The sequence below is a fragment of the Manis pentadactyla genome, chromosome 5 (assembly GCF_030020395.1).
Source record: "Manis pentadactyla isolate mManPen7 chromosome 5, mManPen7.hap1, whole genome shotgun sequence".
NCBI lineage: Eukaryota > Metazoa > Chordata > Mammalia > Pholidota > Manidae > Manis > Manis pentadactyla.
The window spans coordinates 114,355,412-114,374,831 of record NC_080023.1 but is presented as its reverse complement, the minus strand read 5'-3'; positions in this window follow the sequence as shown (position 1 = coordinate 114,374,831).

Here is a 19,420-nt window from a genome sequence, read left to right as displayed (position 1 = left end):
GGTTATACATTATATGAAACTTCTGCTTTATTCCTAATGGCTGCATCCATTCTTGTAACGCATGTCCAATAATGTGGGAGCCTTAATCACTCCCAGTCACCTGTGGTCAGCCATAGACTGCAAAGAAATGTTCTAGGCTCCTTTCAGTGCTTTGCTGACCTGCACGACATCCAGGAAGAGCAACCAACAGTCCAGTAGCTGTGTCCACACAAGCCATAGCATACCGATATCCTTCTGATATGGGCAGAGGCCCAATATAGTCTATCTGCCCTGAAAACGGGTATTGGCCCCCTTACTATTGTCCCATGCTACTGTGTCACTCAATGTAAGTCCCTCTTAGAGCACACAAGGCACTCCCTCTGGACTCTGCTGATCTCCTCAAAGGTCAACGGCAACTCCACCAACGGGCTACAGCCCACATCGTCTTTTTGCAACAAACATGATGTAACCATTTGTCTATATAGAGGCAGGCTTTTCCTCTAGTCAGTGTACCTGGGCCAATGTGTCTGCTCCATCATTCCCTGGAGATGCCATAGGCAAATGGCCATTCAGATGATACATGGCAACTGTCTTAGTCTGACTAGAGGCCCATAGGTCTTCACAACTCTTGCTCCCAAATGGGCCAGTGACCAACCATCCTGTTGGTATGCTACTATGTCGGCAGCCACAGGGCCAAAATCTGTTAGATAGGCTAGCTGTCAATGCAAGCAACTATAGAGGAGGGCTCCTGGGTGATCATGAGCCATACTGCCCACAGCTCAGTGCTTGAGCTGCTCTTCCCTTTCCATCCTCCATCTACATTGTCTCAGTCTTAGGATGGAAAGCCCCAGCCCTCCACTTTGGGGGCTGCCCATGACAGGAGCTGACTGTATACCAAGCATCTTCAGATACAGGGGCTTTTCCCTCTTGATAATGACTCTCGGCTACCAATGGCTCAAAAGCAAGTTTTTGCAACTTTACATTGGTGTATGTCACTGGCCCGAATAAGCATTGTAGTTTGCCACTTAAGGAACTATTAGAGAGGGCACTATGCTGCCTTAAGTACGTGAACCATTTGTCCTGGGTAGGCGTCTATACTGTGCCACTTCATGGCCTTTGCATCCAGTCTCACACCCACCCTGTGAAGAGATAGGTGGTTATTACCATGGTTGGAGCTACTGGGATGTGATGAACTCCATTGGCAACAAGGCATGGAACCCAACAGCCAGTTGCTACCCTATGAAGGTGTCCCAGACCTCTGCTCCTTTCCATAGCTGTGACCAGATTCCAAAAAGTTGGCACATCTGTTCTAGCTGCTGCCAGAGGCCTTATCCATAACTATCTTTGGTTACATGAAATCTAGCACAACGGGGCTTGATGAGTCCTTTGCACTCAAGGGCTGTAGAGACTTGACTGCTCATTTAGCAGCAGTAAAAGCAGCTGCACATGTTTCATCCCAGTCCCACTTGATGCCCTTTCATACCAACTAATATAAGGGATTCAGAATTTGTGCCAAGTGTGGGATAAACACTCTACAGTAGCCCAAAAGACCCAAAAACTCTTATAATATTTTCACAGTGGCAGGGGTAGGGATAGCCTGGACCTTGTCTATGACTGCTTCAGGAATAGCTTTAGTTTTATGCGACCAGACAACCCCTAAGAATTTTACAGACAAACCAGGTCCCTGAACCTTGGTGCTGTTCACAGCCCATCCTTTCTCTTGTAGATGTCACAGCAGTCCAGGAACTGCCCCTTCTAAATCTGCAAGAGAATTGGACATGAGCATGATATCAACAATGTAGTGATACAACTACACCATTTGTGGCTTCTTCCACGTGGCCAATTCCTGGGCTACAAGTCCATGACAAATGGTGGAACTGTGAAGGTATCCCTGTGGAAGGACAGTGAATGTCCACTGTCGGCCTTCCCATGTGAAGGAAAACTGCTCCTGACTTTCCTGTGCTATGTCAGTAAAGAAGAAAACATTAGCAAGATCCACAACATAATGACACAGGGCTAGTTCGTGACTGAGGGTGTCCCTAGGGCTGCTATAGAGGGGTCAGCAGTACGTAAAGGGGGTGTTGTGACTTTTATTAGATTCCCTGTAATCCATGGTCATTCACCAGGAGCTGTGTGGCTTTTTCACTAGGGAATTAAAAATGCTATGAGTGGGCTTTATGATGCCCACCTTCTCCAACTCCTGTAGAGTTTCTACATTTCCTTGTGACCTCCAGGCAATTTATACTGCTTGGTATTTGTCACCTGCCAAAGTATAGGCAGAGCTACAGGCAGGTACTTAGTATGTCCCTTCAGAACTGCTTTAACCATACATACCCTCAGTTTGAACTCCCCGCAACATACTCTTACCTCCTGGATGTTTTAGGTGCACTACCATGATCTTTGGGGGGCACTCTGCTGTTACTCTAGGACTACACAGGAGGCCAGCTTCCAGGCCTCAGTTCATGTCCACACATGAAGTGGCCTGTAACCACAGGACCTGTGGGTAGGTATCTACCCCCAAAATAAATTCACGGATGAAAGAAATGTACACAGTATATTTGGAGGTTAATGCCCTATCCCCAATGGGATTTAGGCTTTTGTCACTCTAATTGCTTTACCCCCATAGCCACCTATTACAGCAGGTATCCTAGAAAAAGTCTCAGGGTTGTCATAAATCAGAAAACATTCTGCTTCTGTGTCCACCAGCCCTAGGACACATTTTACATTCATGGGAACCAATGAATTATTGATTCTACATCTGGCCTCCAGTTTCCACCATGTTCCCCAAAGTGGGGGTTTGACTCCCCTCATTCAAACCATGATGACCAATCATCCCTCTGTAATGGTGAAGGCCCAGGTGGGTCCTGAGTACTGTCCCCCAGGAAGTCTTGCAGGGACGTGGGCCAGACATGGGGCTTTGCCTCTGGCTTCTGTGTTCTGTACCTCAGCAACTGGTACTGCTGTTCTGGCTTTAATTGGTGCCATAATTCTAACAAGATCCTATTGGGCTGCCCATCAAGTTTTTCTTTCACTACCCCAGCCTTTATCAAATCAATCCACATCTGGGTCCTTGAGACCTTCACAGGGCCCTTTGCACCTCTCCTTCAGTTGTATCCTGTACTTCTTTCCATGCTTTTACTGTTTCAACCTCCTCCAGATCTGCTAAAGTAAGCGTAGCCTCACTTTGGTTTGCCCTATGTGGGGGGAAGAATAGTCACTTGAGATCTAAAGAGAAATGGGGCAGCTGTACGGAGCTCCAGATTTCTCATTCCTATGGTGAATAACTCCTCATGGTAACCCTGGGAGTCCATATTATAGATATTTTTCATGCCCAATTCCCATAACACCTGCTGGAGCTCTGCATACATTTTCCAGCTATTTGGTAATTATAGTAAATCACGCTGACTCAGCCAAACTGCCCTGATGGCTGCTGTCAGTCAATCCAGAAGTGCCCGATTCCCTGAAGTGTTATGGATGTTTTGCTACTGATGATAGAAGGAAGGGTAAGTCATCAGGTAATCCTATTTAATCATTTAAGAACCCAACATAACAATGTTTTCCACCCCCATATCCCAGAAGTGCAAAAGACATGTAGGCAGAGTTTCCTATGTCTTTTGCCAAAACCAGATGGTCATGTTCACCAACTCATCCTGGGTATAGGTCTGGAGTATGGAGTGCTCTCCAACCTGGGGAGGGGGCTGCTCCTTCCTCTGAGGAGTCCAGTTGTTGCATTTTTATTTTCTTAATTACAGCATGGCAGGCCTTTAATATGGAAGAGGCTGGTGCCTTGGGTGGTGGCCTCAGCAACAGATCAGCCCTTGGTCCCACCCCTTCATCTTCTCCTCTCATCTCCTCTGCCATCTCTGGGGCTGAAGGCATCACTCTTTCCTCCCCTTCCCCCACGATCTCCTGCATCACTGGTTCTCTTGCTGCCTCCTCCCTCGCTGTTGCTAATGTATCTTCCAGGAGTGTGATCTGTCATCTCAATAACTGTCTCTCTTTGTTAAGGGCATCCCATAGTTCATTACCCAGCTCTTCCAGGTAAAGCTGAAGTGTGTTCCTCTCTTGCCGAAGTTTCTCTATTGTTGATAACCTGTTCCACTATCTCAAGAAACAGACATCCCACAATACCAGCTGCTCCATGGCTGCTCAGGGCCTCTAAGCAGTCTTCTATCTCACAGAGGGCTAATTCCATAGCTTCTGATGTCTTGACCTTGCCCCAGTTCTGGGGAAGGCCCCGCCCCTCAAGGAGGTGTTTTACCCTGAATCAATTCCCCACTAGGGGCTCCCCATTTGGAATCCCCATAAATGAGGACCTCCTGGGTGAAGCTGCACCCTCCACCACTGCAGCCCCTGGGGCCTCCCACCATACACAGGGTAGGTTCTGGGTATCTCCCCTCCATCCCTAAGGGCAGCCTGCCCAAGGGTTGCACTCATGATGACAGATTTCAGGTTCAGAGGTCCTGCTGACTACCACCAGATATAATTCTGGTGGGAAAATATTTTTCCAGACTGGAACAAAATACCTTTCAACCAACATCAGTCAAAGGGAGAAATAAAGTGGGAGAATTCCATTTATTTCTTACAAATAGCTGTCCACTTCTGTTCATCCATGTCTTTCATGACCCAGCTGCAAAAAGAAAACTGCATCCACCCACTCTGGCCCAGATAGTTCTCACTTCTGCTTGTAATTACCTATTGATATGGAGGTGGCTACTTCTCTCCACCCCTTGGCAATAAAGTAGTTTTATTTCATATGGAGATGCACTAAAGCCAGGTGAGAGTTTCTGGAAATGTTGCAATTTTATCCACAATATTTATGGGATGTTTACCAGTGTCATGGGGTCGCCACTCCAGGGTAGGGGTTGAGAGGAAGCACACATTCTCTATTTCCCTCTGTTCCTGGTACATAATTGGTCATAGGTAATTTAGGGTCAGTAAATTAACTTTAAAATTATTTAAAGCAGTGTTCTCTAGAGGATCATTTACCTCCGTCTGGATGTTGAGAAAAACTCCAATATTCAAGAAAATATCAGAATTGCATTATCTTTTTAAAATTTTAACTTGGTGTTTACCTTAGTGTTTATAGTAAAATAGTAAGGCAGTATAAGAATATATTTTGTTAAGAAATTTTTTTATTTAATAAAGAAATAAAATAACTGATGCACACAATAAATGAAATTAAGTATTGTAAAAAATTAAAGAAAACAATTGGTAGGAATGTTTGACATCTTGATTTGGGTTATGGTTACATGAGTGTAAACACATGTCAAAATTCATTAAGCTGGATGCTAAGATTTGTGCATTTTATTATATGTACATCAATATAAAAAAGAAAGAAATAATTACTCATTCAATACATATGTTAGTTAACAGATCAGAGGACTAATAAGCAAGAAGAAAGTTCAAAAGAAAATACAGGTATACTCATTGTGCTTTACTTTATTGGGCTTCACAGATAAGGTATTTTTTACAAACTGAAAATTTGTCACAACCTGTGTCAAGCACACCAATCAGAGCCATTTTTTCCAACAGAATTAATTCACTTCATATCTGTGTGTCACCTTTTGCTAATTCTTGCAATATTTCAAACATCTGTTACACTGATCTATGATCAGTGATTATGACTTTCTGAAAGCTCAGACGATAGCATTTTTTCACAGTAATGTATATTTTAATTAAGGTATGTACATTTTTTATGTATAATGCCATTACATACTTAATAGATTCTAGTATAGTATAAAGTATAACTTGTATATGTACTGTGAAACCAAAGAAACAAAATCATTACACTCATTTTATTGCAATATTCACTTTATTGCTGTGGTCTGGAACTAAAACCACAATTATCTCCAAGGCATGCCCTATCCACATAGAAGCAGAGAGAAAAAACTTGTGTGCAAAATACAGAAGTGAGCCTCAGAGTTATGTGGGATCCTAAAGGCTACCTGATATGTAACTCGATACTCAGAAGAGCTGAAGAAGTCAGTAAATAGAAGCATCATTTGAAGAAACTCAGGTTAAGAATTTTCTAAAGCGTAATAAAATACATCAAATTAGTGTTACAAGCAGTCTTACAAACTTCATATGGGATTATTATTAAGAAACACCTAGGCACATCATAGTCAAACTTTTGAAAACTCAATATAAAGATAATCTTAAAGGCAGTAATAGAAAATAAAACTACCTTCAAAATCACAACAATAAGATTGACAATATGCTTTTCAAAACAAGGGAAACCAGAATAGAATGTCATAGCATATTTAAAAGTCTAAGAAAATGAATTCAGTATAGAATTCTAAACCAAAAGAGAGTAAAATAAAACTACTTTATTGTAAGGAAAGAAAAAGAAAGGTGAGTGAATGAATTACCAGCATGCCTGAACTAAAAGAAGGGAATTTGTCAGGCAGACAGAAATCATTGTAAGAAGGAAATATGAAATTTCATGTACAAATAAAAAGCACAAGGAAAAGTAAATATGTGAGAAATATAAGTGAATATTGTTATAAACCAAATATAATACCTTCAAATATGAAATATAAGCAGAATTAAAATATGCAACTAAAAAGTCTCACAAATTGAAGTCAAGTAGAATTAAACTACAATACGAGTTTGTATTGTTTTAGAAGTAGTCAAATTAGTAATATAAATTTTATAGATGTCATGTTACAACTTCTAGGACAAGTGAATGTGTAGTACAAAAGTGAATAAATATTTGCCAATATAGGTGAAAAATAGTACACATAATATTTGAATAGTTTAAGAGAAGACAAGAAAAGAGGAAAAAAAGAACCAAAAGAACCAAAATGAGACATAAAGGAGAAATAAGGTGGGACACATAACCCAAATATATAATTATATTAGACAGAAATTAGCTCTATCCTAATTTTTAAAAATGCGTTGCGGCAGTAGGCTGAATAATTACAAGGTTTTAATCCCTGGCATCTATGATATTAGTTAATGAAGCAAAAGGGATTTTGTGTATGTCAATGATTTTGAGATGGGGAAGATTATTCTGGATTATCCTGGTGGCTGCCTAATGCAATCAATGCAATCACAATGGGCCTTTTGAGAAGGAGGCAGAGGGAGATTTAACTACAGAAGAGGGAAAGGCCTGTGGTGATACACGGAAGAAAAGTGATGGGGTGTGGGGCTGGAGCTGTGGAATGAGGATAACCTCTAGAAATTGGAAAAGTCAGGAACAGATTCTCCTTTAAAGTCTCCTGAAGAAACCAGCCTTCCCAGCCCCTTTATTTGAGTCTGTATGACTGATTTTGAACTTCTGCCTCCATAACTATAACAAAATTAATTTGGGTCATTTTAAGTCATTGAGTCTGTGGTACTATTAAGAAAACTAAGGAAACTAAGACAACTGCATTAAAAAAAATAAAACCCACTGTATTCTGTTAAAATGAAAGCATTTTAAATATAAGAATATAGTTAGATTTTAAAAATAAAAAAGAAACATGAAGTCACCAATACAAAACAGTAAAGTTCCTCCAGTTTAAGGATAGACTCTGAAATAAAGAGGGTCATCATAATGAAAATAGGGTCAATTAATCAAGAAGAAAAATAAGTCTAAATGCATTTAATACATTAATAGCAGAGATTTAAAATACATAAAAGCTGAAATTGACACAATAGAAAAAAATTTGTTCTAGGTGAAGATTAACAACATGACAGAAAGGCAGTAGAAGATTGACACATTGAAGTTCATCAAAACTAAGAATTTATGTTCATCAAAAGACATTAAGAGAGTGAAAAATATAATTATAGTGTGGAAAAGTGTTCCTCTTTTGAATATATTTTTAAAAAACTGTTCTTACAAATTAACAAGAACAAGAAAACATCAACCTGGACATCCTAAAGGAACAAAATCATGGCAAAAATGCATCCAGACAGGCACATCACATATGTAAAGATGATGAAACACCATTAGCCTTCAAGAAAATGAAAATTAAAAACCACAATGAAAAAAATCACAATTTATAGTCCTAAAATTACAAAGAGATACCATACAAATGGACTTCACATACATTGTTGTTAAATGATACAGCACTTTTTGAAATCTATTTGATTGTGTCTGTTAAGCTGAACATAAGATTTCCCTATAAACCAGCAATTCTTTTCCAAATTATATGCCCAAGAAAAATGAGTGTACATAAACACCTTACACTTCACAGCACCATTGATAAGTAATAAACCCAACATGGAAATAACCAAGAGCATATCAACAGGGGGATGAAATAGAAACAAAGTTGAGTGTATGTCTACAATAGGATGCTATATATAAAAAAAAGATAAAACAGTAAATCATACAAAATAGATTCATTTCTATTTTAATAAAACATTTTTAATATTGGATGAGAAAAATCCCAACACAGGGAAACAGTAAGAAGTCTTTATGTGAAGTTGCAAACAGGCAAAACCTGAGGTATAATCTGAACAATGGTTATGTTGTGTGGTTACCAACAAGTGCACAGAGGCCTTTTCTTGTGCTGGAAATATGCCATATCCTGCACTGCACAAAGTTAACTGGCCTAGGTTCAGAGTAGGGGCTGAAACCAGCTGATGCTCTCCTCCCAGGGTCTGTGCCCTGGTGTAGGGCTGCAGGATCTAGAGGAGGGAACAGCAGAGAGGGTGTCCCTTTCCTCACTGACACATAGGTTGTGTGTGTGCTGGCAAGGTCCTGGTATCAGTTCCTCTGGGGGAAAATGTTGAAGAAAAGGGCATAGGATACCTAGCAATTATCTTTCACATATTAACTCATTTAGTCCACCTAACAACCATACAATGTATTAAGACCACTACTCCATTTGCATACAAGAAAACTAAGGCACAGGAAGGTTAAGCAACATGTACAAGGTCATATGGGTAGAAAGTGGCAGGATCTAAACTGCTGAACTTTGGTGTTGGAGTCCATGTTTTTAAACACTACATCTTTTTCCTTTTCTCATTTTCTATTTCTTTTTCCATACCAACTGCATTACCATTTTGGTTTCATTTTGCATTAGTTTATAATCTGTTTATATTTTTCTTTAATCATTCTCATTTCTAGTGGTTAACTAATATTCTATTGTTGTCAAAGATGACTTTTACTATAATTTTAAGTAAAATTTGAAGAAAATATTCCCATAACCTCTCCCAGTTCTTTGAACTGATACATTGTGTAAAAATGACCAGCTACACAAAAATACTGATAAAATTCATATTTGTTATTATTAGTAATATCAGGAGTAATAATAGTTGAGATACTGCATAACGTAGTGGAAATATCCATTTATTTAAAAAGACTATGCAATCTGTCTATGTACTATTTTTCTATTAAATATTATACCTAAAATCACGAAACATCTTTGATTATTCCTTTCTATATTTTTGTTGATACATTTTGTTGATAGTTATGCTTGCACATTACAGATTTATTATGATAGTCACATGACTTAATGTACATGAAAACAGTTTGCAGATCATGATTGTGGTATGGAATATAGCTAATTATTAGTAATAGTATGATATTAAAGGTGCCAAATTGTAGTAATACTGACTATGAATGAAGGGAATATTGTCTTTTTCAGTTGTCATTTCTCCTTACTATTATCTCTGAAACCACTGTTATCTCTGAAACCTAAAGGTTTTGGGACTAGGTCTGACAAATCCTACTGGCGCTGAAGGGGAACAACTTATGTCATGGTTGACAATAAGAGGACAGCCATGCAAGGCTGGGCCCCTGATGTATTGCCATATGTGCTTTGAACTATAAAATCCCTAGTAAGTCATTTTACTGTTAAATATTCACAAGTTTTCTGTCTCAGCCATCGACACATAATTTTTCTGAAGAACGGCTATTTCATGAAAAGAGCCATGTTAGTTAAACATTCTTTTTATTATTTTTGCAGAAGTAATTAGTAAGAAGTTTATAAAAATAAGAAATTGTCAGACACCTTAGGGGTGGTAGTTGGCAGAGAAGTGGGAAGTGAAGAACTCAAAACTGCCTTCGATTTTGCATATACTAAGTTTTTACTAGTCATATTATTCTGATAGCTGTCCAGGAGGTTCAAATGTCTAACCACTGGAGACAATCATAAATACACAAAACAGCAAAAATTTCACATAATGAGCATAAATATCCTTTCAAAGAGAAAATCATAATCTAGCCTGCTCTAATCAAGTCTGCATTGTTGCATAAAGAATGTTAAGCAGCTGAGTATGAGGAAATGTTGAAAGAAAACCAGAGAGAAATTATTTTGAAATGTTTCTCAAAAAACATTTTAATCCCTTGTTATTCAGCTAAAAGTAATTATACGTTGTGGTTTATAATTAGGACAGAGTCTGTATTCTTACTAATAAAATTCCAAAATTAATTAAAATAACTAGAAATATACCTTCTTTAATAACAGACATATCTAAAATAGATTTTTGTTTGTCTTCAGTGAATGTGTAACTCTGAACTTTCAAACATGTTAAGAAGCACTGATGGGTAGTTTTTAAATTTAGAAATTTTAATATTAACTTGTCATCTGTGCAAAATCAAATATGGATATTTAATCTGAAGTACATTTTTTCAAAAACTAAATAGGTATTGTAATCATATTATTTCATAATGACTAGTTGCATATCTTTAAAAGGACAGTGGAAACAATATGAATTTCATTTGAAAGGAAAAAAGACAGTATCTGACTACAGGTGACACTTTGTAGAATTTTATTTGTAAACCTGACCATTAATGGGAAAAAAATTCCTTCCTGTAGGAAATCTCCTTCCTACTTATTTTCCTTATGTAAAAGAAAGCCTGATTCTACCATAGCTGGAGAATTGTTAACTTAGGCCTTTTCAAATGAGGCTGATGGCTGTCTTTCATGAAGAAATAAAACAGAAAGCCTTGTTTGGTACCTTGATTACATTCATATTCTTGTGAAAGCATTTTGTAGGCAAATAGGTACTGCTAACACTTACCCTGTTTAGTTGATAAGTTAAATGAGACACAGGATATTTTATTTCTTTTTACATCTTTAACAACCTAATTAGGAATCTCTGATCTTAAATCTCCATTTGCTTTCAATGAACTAAATAAGAACAAAATTTAAGAGTAGAAGACAGAATCAAATATTAAGTTTCAAATCTATTATTTTTTTCTGTGATTTTGGTAATGATCATTCAAACATTCAATAATGTAGCTTCTTTTACTGTTAGAGTGGGTGCTTAGACACAAGCAGCAGAAAGGGGCCAGCCCATCCCCAAGAAAGATTCCTCCATGGCCAACCTCTAAACCTTCCTCAGTTCCCAGTTCCACAATTAAGGTTGCCTAGCTTATCAGGAGGCCAGACAGATAAGGACACCTACATGGTCAAAAGGCCCAGGACGACAGGGGCTTCCCTGATTAGAGAACATGTGCAAGGTCTAAAGACCTTGTGCAAAAGTAACCCCACCTCAGTAAAATAACATCTAAATCTAATCAGTGTTGTGGTTTCAACCACCCTGTGGACTTTGCTTAGGTACTTATTGGTAAGGAGTCTGCTTGCTGTGAAAAAGGTTACATAACGTAGAGCTGTCAATCAACCTGTATATCAAAGGATATAAGATACAGGGCAGGACTACCCACCATCTTAAGAAAAAATAAACCCCAACTCTAACCCTAACAGCATAGCTGATTCTGGTTTCCAGACAGCCACTTTCTTGTCTTCAAAATTTACTTTTCTCTTTAACCCAATAAATTCCTTTCTGCTTTTTCTTGCTATCTGGTCTCTCAACTGAATTATTTCCTTCAAGAAGACAATCAGGGAAACACAACATGTTACACTGGTAACAGAATGACTATAAAAGTGCTGGTAAGTTTTGAAAGTTGTGCTTTCTGTAGGACTGCACTGTCTTTCATAATGTATTTTTCTAATCAAGCTAACACTATTGCTGGGGAGGAAGAAATATTGTCTGCCCCTCAAGGTTCTTCTAGCTGGTCTAAGCATCAAATTGACATGAACCAGATAAACTGGAGAAAAAGCCAAAGTTTATGTATGTATGGGGATGCCACAGACATGAATTCCAAGGACAGTCAGGAACAATGAGGTATACATGTCATCCTGAAACAAGGAGAAGGGGTAGGGGCCTGAGATTCCAAAGGAAAGGGGAAGTAATTCACAGGAATATGAAAAGAATAAATGTTTGATAAACAAATATTTGCTGGGACACACAGAAATAAAGAAGGGGCACAAAAGGAGTAACACACCAACCCCTTCTGAGGACTCTATTAACAGACTCAGCTACACCCCTTCCTGTCCACCACACCTAGTTTACATTATAATATAGCCGTTTAAGGTGATGGTTCTCTTCCTGGGGCATGTCCTCTGTCTACATTCTCTTTTTGCAGTTGGTGGATGGGAGGTGAAAGTTTCATTCTGAGTCTTTTGGGATCTAATTTTTCTCAACTCTGAAATAACCTGCATTTTGCAATGGAGCATTTTCAGTCAGCCTACCCTTGGCCCTTACAATATCATATTTCTTAAGATTATTTGCAGGAAGTTTAAATTAAATATTATCTATTACTTTGTAAAATCATGTTGTAAAATCAGCCACAAACAATTATTTGTTCTTGGACATTATGGTGAGCTAAATGAAATTGTAAACCAATGAAATGTATTCCTGGAGTAATACTAAAGTTGAATGAAGTAAAATAATCTGTTCTTTCTTCTCCAGACAGAAATATCTACAAGAGCCAGTCAATCATTGTTTTCATTTACTATAAAGGCAAGCTCTGAAGTAAAATATCAATTACAGATTTACTCATTTTATTTATATATAAAACAATACATATTATTGAATAAAGCCTAAAGAAATATCATTATGTTGTTAGCAGTGAAGTATCTGCCTCATGCTAAACTGGTACTGGCTTTCCTATATACTGGCTTCTCCTACATACATTTTAAGAAGATACAAATCTTCCTCTCCATCTTCTCCCAGTCTTTCTGAGATAGAGGGAGAAGGTGGGGATTGGGAGCCTCTACATCTTTGTTCATCAGTCTTGATTATGACTTTGAGTGATTCTTCTCACAATGTGCCAGTGAGTCATTAGTATAAATTTTAACTAATAGCTTTCTCATAGTAAGGGTATTAAGTGCTTTCTGTTTGTCTACCTTTGTATCTTTTCCTCTAAAAGATTTCGTCTGCTTTACCTTTTTTGTTCTCAAATATATAAAGTTCTTTTTTATTGCGTAGTGTTCATGGCTTTGAAGAACACATGTAAAATTTGTTAATGAGGATCCTAGTCATTTATATTATGTATAAAGTTTGATTAAATTATTCAAGGTCATGAATTTGATGGTGTAAATAGCATTCAATACTCTGAGTAAAGCTGTAAGTGCTACTGAATAAAAGAAAATATATTTAACTTCTTTAAGCCTGCTCAGTATTTATTTAGCAAAAATGTATATACATAGCATACAATATATGCCAGAGACAGTATTGGGCAGGAGGCAAATAAAGACTGTTTAACACTCTTGAAGTGTCCATAAAGGACATTATTCTTCTAAATAGACATGTAAATAAATAAATGCTAAAATAGGGCATTGATAAATGTGAGAAAGGCCCGCAAGAGTCCTCAAAAGGGATTGGAGTGTTACTTCTTAATGAATCATATATAAGCTCAGTTTAAAAAATAACAATTAGCAGGTAAATAGGGAAAGGCAGAGCAGGAAGTGTGTGTCCTGGGAAAGGATACATGAGAACAGGACCGTGTTTCAGTCAGAGGGGTCAGCTTCAGCAAAGTAAAGAGATGTGAAGGAGTCAGGGAAGTTCAAGAACGTAAGAGCACATTAGTACTAGCATCTAAATAGTATATTGGAGGAAGAAACAAAGTGTATGTCACAGGTAGAGCTTTCTCTGCTGTCCTAGGAGTGTAATTTTAACATATAAACTCCACAAAAAAATCGGAAGTTTTCTCAAGAGTGTAGGACAATTGATCATTAAATTTTAAGAGAAAAAAGATTAGAATTTTACTAAGAATACAGACTTTTTTTGGCAGCAATATATATTTTGGAAGTTTAGGGAGAGCTCTTTGGAGAATAACACAATTTTCTACGTGAGAAATTAAAGCCAACTTAATTAAGACTGCAGTAGTTGTAGCACAGAGGAAAGGATAGAATCAAACTATTAGTAGCTAAAATAGAGAAGATACCGTAATTTATTGGAAGTGTTAAGGAAAATACTTGAAATGTCCAAATTAATTGATATAAGGCCAGAGAATGAGGGAGAGAGACAAGGAAAGACCATTAGTCAATAACCATAGGCTGTAGCTAAGCAGAAACTCTACATTCCTGGATGAAGTCATTTCAACAATCATCTAGAAGGTCCCCAGGACCACTGCTTCTCTGTTGTGTGTGACTAGTGTCCAATCCACCAGCCTTCGCGATTGACTAACCACCTATGTGCAGACTTTCCCCACTTTATGTTAGCTCACAGTCCTTTCTGTAGCCAATGTAAATTTAAAGAACATTCTTTCCTTGAGACTCCTTATAAATGTGCCCTGCCTCTTGAATCTGGTGGACAAATTGTTAATTGGCCTTACTGCTGGTGAAGCAGAAACTTCCTGTCCCAGGGCTCAGTCCTTTTTCTGGCTACTATCTGTAATAGGTCAATCAACCTTTTTATTTCAGAGATCTCTCAGTCTCTGGAGTTTTTGATTTATTACAAGAAACAAGGGGACAAAAGAGTTTATGGCATTCAGAATTAGGATTTGGGCAGTTGGGTTTTTGGTGGAGTCATTATCAAGGGGAAAAGCAGGATGAAAAGCACATCTTCTTTTTTTGTTTGTCTTTGATGAATTCAAGGGCTAAGCAAAGACAGCCACAGTGATGGACACCTGTGTGGATGCTTCAGTGGATTTTAGTGCTGTAGGAGCAGTAGGTTATGTCCACCTGTGGCATTGCCTTTGACACCAGTTAACATCCACAGGGGCTTAGAATTGAAAGATTAGAAGTCCGTGGGTCAGTTAATTATGAAACTGTGGACTCTGAGATCCTAAAGGAACTTCTAGATAAGGGTGACCAGTCAGCATTTTGCTGAAGGGAAGTATTAGAGAACTGAGTTACAACACGAGAATAGGTTTTGTCATCACTCAAACTTATCTCTGAAAATAAATTGCTCTTGATAAGACCTAATTACTTAACAGCTTTGAGCCTGAATTTTCTCATCTCTGAAGAGAAAGTAGTGTCCAGCTCACAAGATAATGTGTCAAATAAGAAAATGAAAGTACTCAGGTCATATATAAACTTTTAGATCACAGATTTAGATTCCAGATGGTTATTGATTTATGAATCATCATCATACAGTTATTTTTGAATTCCGGAAAATATATGAGATGATGCAGAGAGAATATGGGTTTAGATTCCTGCCAAAGGGAACTCAAAGACACAAAAATGGAGTTAGAAGAAAAGTAATTAAGAAATAAAGAACCAGGGAGGAACTTGTTTCATGAAAAAGAAATATATGTGTGTATGTGTGTGTGGGTGTGTATGTGTGTGTGTGTGTAATTGTTAAAATTGCCTGATTATTCAAAGCAACCAAATCGTAAGAATATTGGAAGGAAGGAATTCATTGAAAGGAATAAAGAGCATACTGGTGTCCTTTGCCGATGGATTGAATGGAAAGTAGTTTGCTGTATGCCAAAGAAAGAATGGATAAAAAAGCATGGATAGTGAATGAATGCAGTCTCTTCTGTGAAAGAATTTGTATATAAAAGGATGAAAAGAAATAAGGTGATGACCAGAGAGATATATTGGATTATGTGTTTTTTGTGCATGTTCACAAGAATGCTGTAAGGAAAAGGTTGAAAATATAGGCATTTGGGATAGTAGTACTAAGGAAAAAAAGAGTGGATTAGATAAAGATCATAGGTGAGGACAGTAATCATGAGACTAGCAATAGGGAGAACTGCCAGATGCACCTGTGATATATTTATCATAATGGACAGGTCAGTAGTATTAAGCTCATTTTTTCCCCTTCTGTTTGAGGCCAATCATTTGCTGAGAGTGTGGATTAGAAGGACAAGAGGCTTAAAAGAATTGGATAAAATCATTGTAGCACCCAGTCTCAGCATATGTAAAATTACTTTCATATATTTTAAACTAACTTATTTTACTACTAATATATATGGAATAACCATGATACCTGAACACTTCATTATTTGGAAGCTAGTTCTTATTTGCATCTTTATCCTTGAGAAAAATGTATGTATGATAAATCATTTAGTTTAATTTTTAGTTAACCATTTAGGGATTTTTTTCCAGCTTCATGTACTAGAGGACTCTATTGTTTAATATCTATTAGTACTAAATTATAAGGTGAACTAAATATATTCAAGAATCTTAGTTTAACTTTTGTATTGAAATATAGTTGATACAGAATATTAAATTGGTTTCAGATATACAACACAGTGATTTGACAATGATATATATTACTAAATGTTTACCACAGTGTTACCAGTTCAACTTTTAATAAAATAATAATAGCTATTTTGCAAAAGTAAGTTGGTTGATTGATGAATGACAATGTTTACGCTGGTACCTATTTTATAGTTGTGAATACATCTTTTTGTTTATTCACCTGGAATTTTGAATAACATTTTGATGAGATCATGTTAATAAAGTCAATACCTGATGTTAAGAACAAAAATAGAGGGAGATACTATATAAAATTTAAAATATGTCTAGCTAAACAAAAATGAAGTATGTTATCCAAAAGACCTAAGAGTAAGCCTAAAATAAATTAGAATTGTCACTAATATGAAAAATAGCCTTTTGAACTTATATTTATGGTCTTTGATTTCTCTGCAATCCTAATTCTACCAGCAAATCCATTTTTATGCTCCATCTATCCCAGAACATGCCCAGAAATCAGAGCATGATTCTAATACTCTCTCCACAATTGTAGTAGATGTGTTTTTGGAAAGACTATAAATGTCAACATAAAGTCCTCTGTTAAACCAACTAATTCAAAAGTAAATTTGATTTTGAATATTTATTGAGATGGTCAGTTATTAGCTTTAAGGAAAAAAAAATCCATGTTTATATCTACCTGTCTGTAGTTCTCCAAATATTTTCTACATATCCTAGTTTGAGTGTCACAACCAGTGATTTATTTTTGTCTGCTATATCCATATACATTTTGGAAATGTTTTTTTAAATGCATTGGTAATAATAAATAAGCTAATTGTGAAGAAAATGGAAAGCATTCTTTCTTTGAGGAGTTTAGAATTTATTAAGATATGTAATAAAATAATACATATACACATAAAACCAATGATGAATATAAACAAACATATAAAATCTACAATAAACCTTTTAAACAAATAAATATAGCTCCAATTTATACTTAGTAAAGTATAAATTAAAAAGACAAAAGTTAATTGTATTAATAATAATCTGTTGTATAAATGAGACAATCTATGAAAAAGTTGGACAAACTTAATTCTGTCTTGACAGAGTAATGAGATATGCTTTGAAAGTTCATGAATTATCAGGTAAATTATATTTATGATGTCCCTGGCATTCTTCACTCTAGCAATGACTAAGAAGACACATGGAATGGATTATATTTAGAACATAGTGAATACATTTGATTTCCTTGGACAAAAGTCATGACATTTTTCTTGGGTAGTGGCATTGCCACAGCTATGTATAGTTCGCTATTAAATGGAGATGGGAACACATATTGACTTCAGATTTGCGTTATTGCTCATTCATGTCACTGTAATAAAAAATACATAACATCAAGGCATGTGGTTTGTTTTTATAGACTTTCTCTACCTCATAGTATAAAAAATGGTAATTTTTAGGTAAGAAGAAACAAAACTTGGTAATTTTACTTTATTTATTCCGGGCTGAAAGATATTTTAAGTATAAATGAGAATATTCATTCCTTGGTCTAGAAATCCAAACTCCGAGTAATCAGGATGTAAGAGTTTGATATGACTCACTCCACCCCACCCTTAAATCCATTAGCAAACTGTCTACATGACTGAATTATTTTTTAAATATCTAAATTTTATCTATAATTAAAAACTCTCTTTCCAGGCTATCATTTCAATAGATGATACTCGGATCCTCATTTAGAGCCTCAGTTTCTCTTGTACACTATATGACTTCATCAAATGAATTAGTCTTCATAATATTTTAATATGTCAAATAGAAATAATAATTTTATTTTATTTCTGTTTTATATATTCTTTTGAATTATACTGAGACATAAGAGATGTTAGAGTTGAGCTTATATTCATTACAGCTGCCATTATGTGACTTCTCTGTGGGTCATCTTCTCTGCTAAACTTCTGAAACTCACTGGCAAAAAGTATCTCCAAATTCTGAGTTCACATCTGAGTTTCCTGCTATCCAGAACTTTGAACCCTCAATTCCTTACCACACTGGAAATTCTCCATGCCTTAAAAAATCTGTTTCTAAAATATTTTCTAGCTTTTTTAAATGTGCTCTCATTAAGCTGCTTTTTGATGTGACACTGATGTATATATAGTTAGCATACAACTGGCTTTCACTAATCCAGACACACATTCGATTAACTGCAACTTGTGGTCATATTTTACATAGTTGAAGAATTTGCTATATGAAAATGAAGCTACACAAATTAGTCAGAAAAATAGTAATGGTATCTGGAGATAAGAAGTGAATTATAAATATTTAACATTATAGCAGAAGTCATCATTATATATTCTAAAAGGTATAATAATGTTTAGAATCATTAACTCCATTTTTAAGATGAAGAAACTGATTTCTTTAGAAGTTTTTTTTTTACAAGACCTTATAGAGACTGAATATCAATTACTGAGCTAACATTTTAGTGTTTATAAGCATTTATTATTTTCATTATACAGTAGCATGGCCAAAAAGAAATCCACAATATCATGATGCTTAAAACCCTTCTAGAACAATTCAAACAAAACTAGAAGCTGTATTGACACTTTCCCGTGTCAGAGCTTGTTTCTTTGAATCCATGTTAAAAAGCAAATTTACATTGGTTTCTTGATTTTTTTTTCAAGAATAACTTCATGAAAAAATGTGTAAGTGCTAATAAAAGTGTCATTTAAAATAATCAAGAAAATTCTGTGTGGGCCAATTGCAACAAATAAATAACTTGAAAGATAAAAAAAAAAAAGAACAAAAAGACAACTTGATAATGAGATAATAATACACACTGCATGAAAGCTAGTAATTGAAGGTTAGTCATGACCACTGAATGCTATTTGTAAATCCTCTTGAGAAAATAATAGCCTGCTAAAAGAAGAAAAATAATCAAAAGGAAGAGATCTCAGAGAAGTATAAATTAGCATATTTTTGATCTATGTATTGTGAAAATATAATGGCCACTCTTAGCTCATAACAGAAGAGAACACATTTAAGTAGACTGTTTAATTTAATCAAACTTACCACTATAAAATATT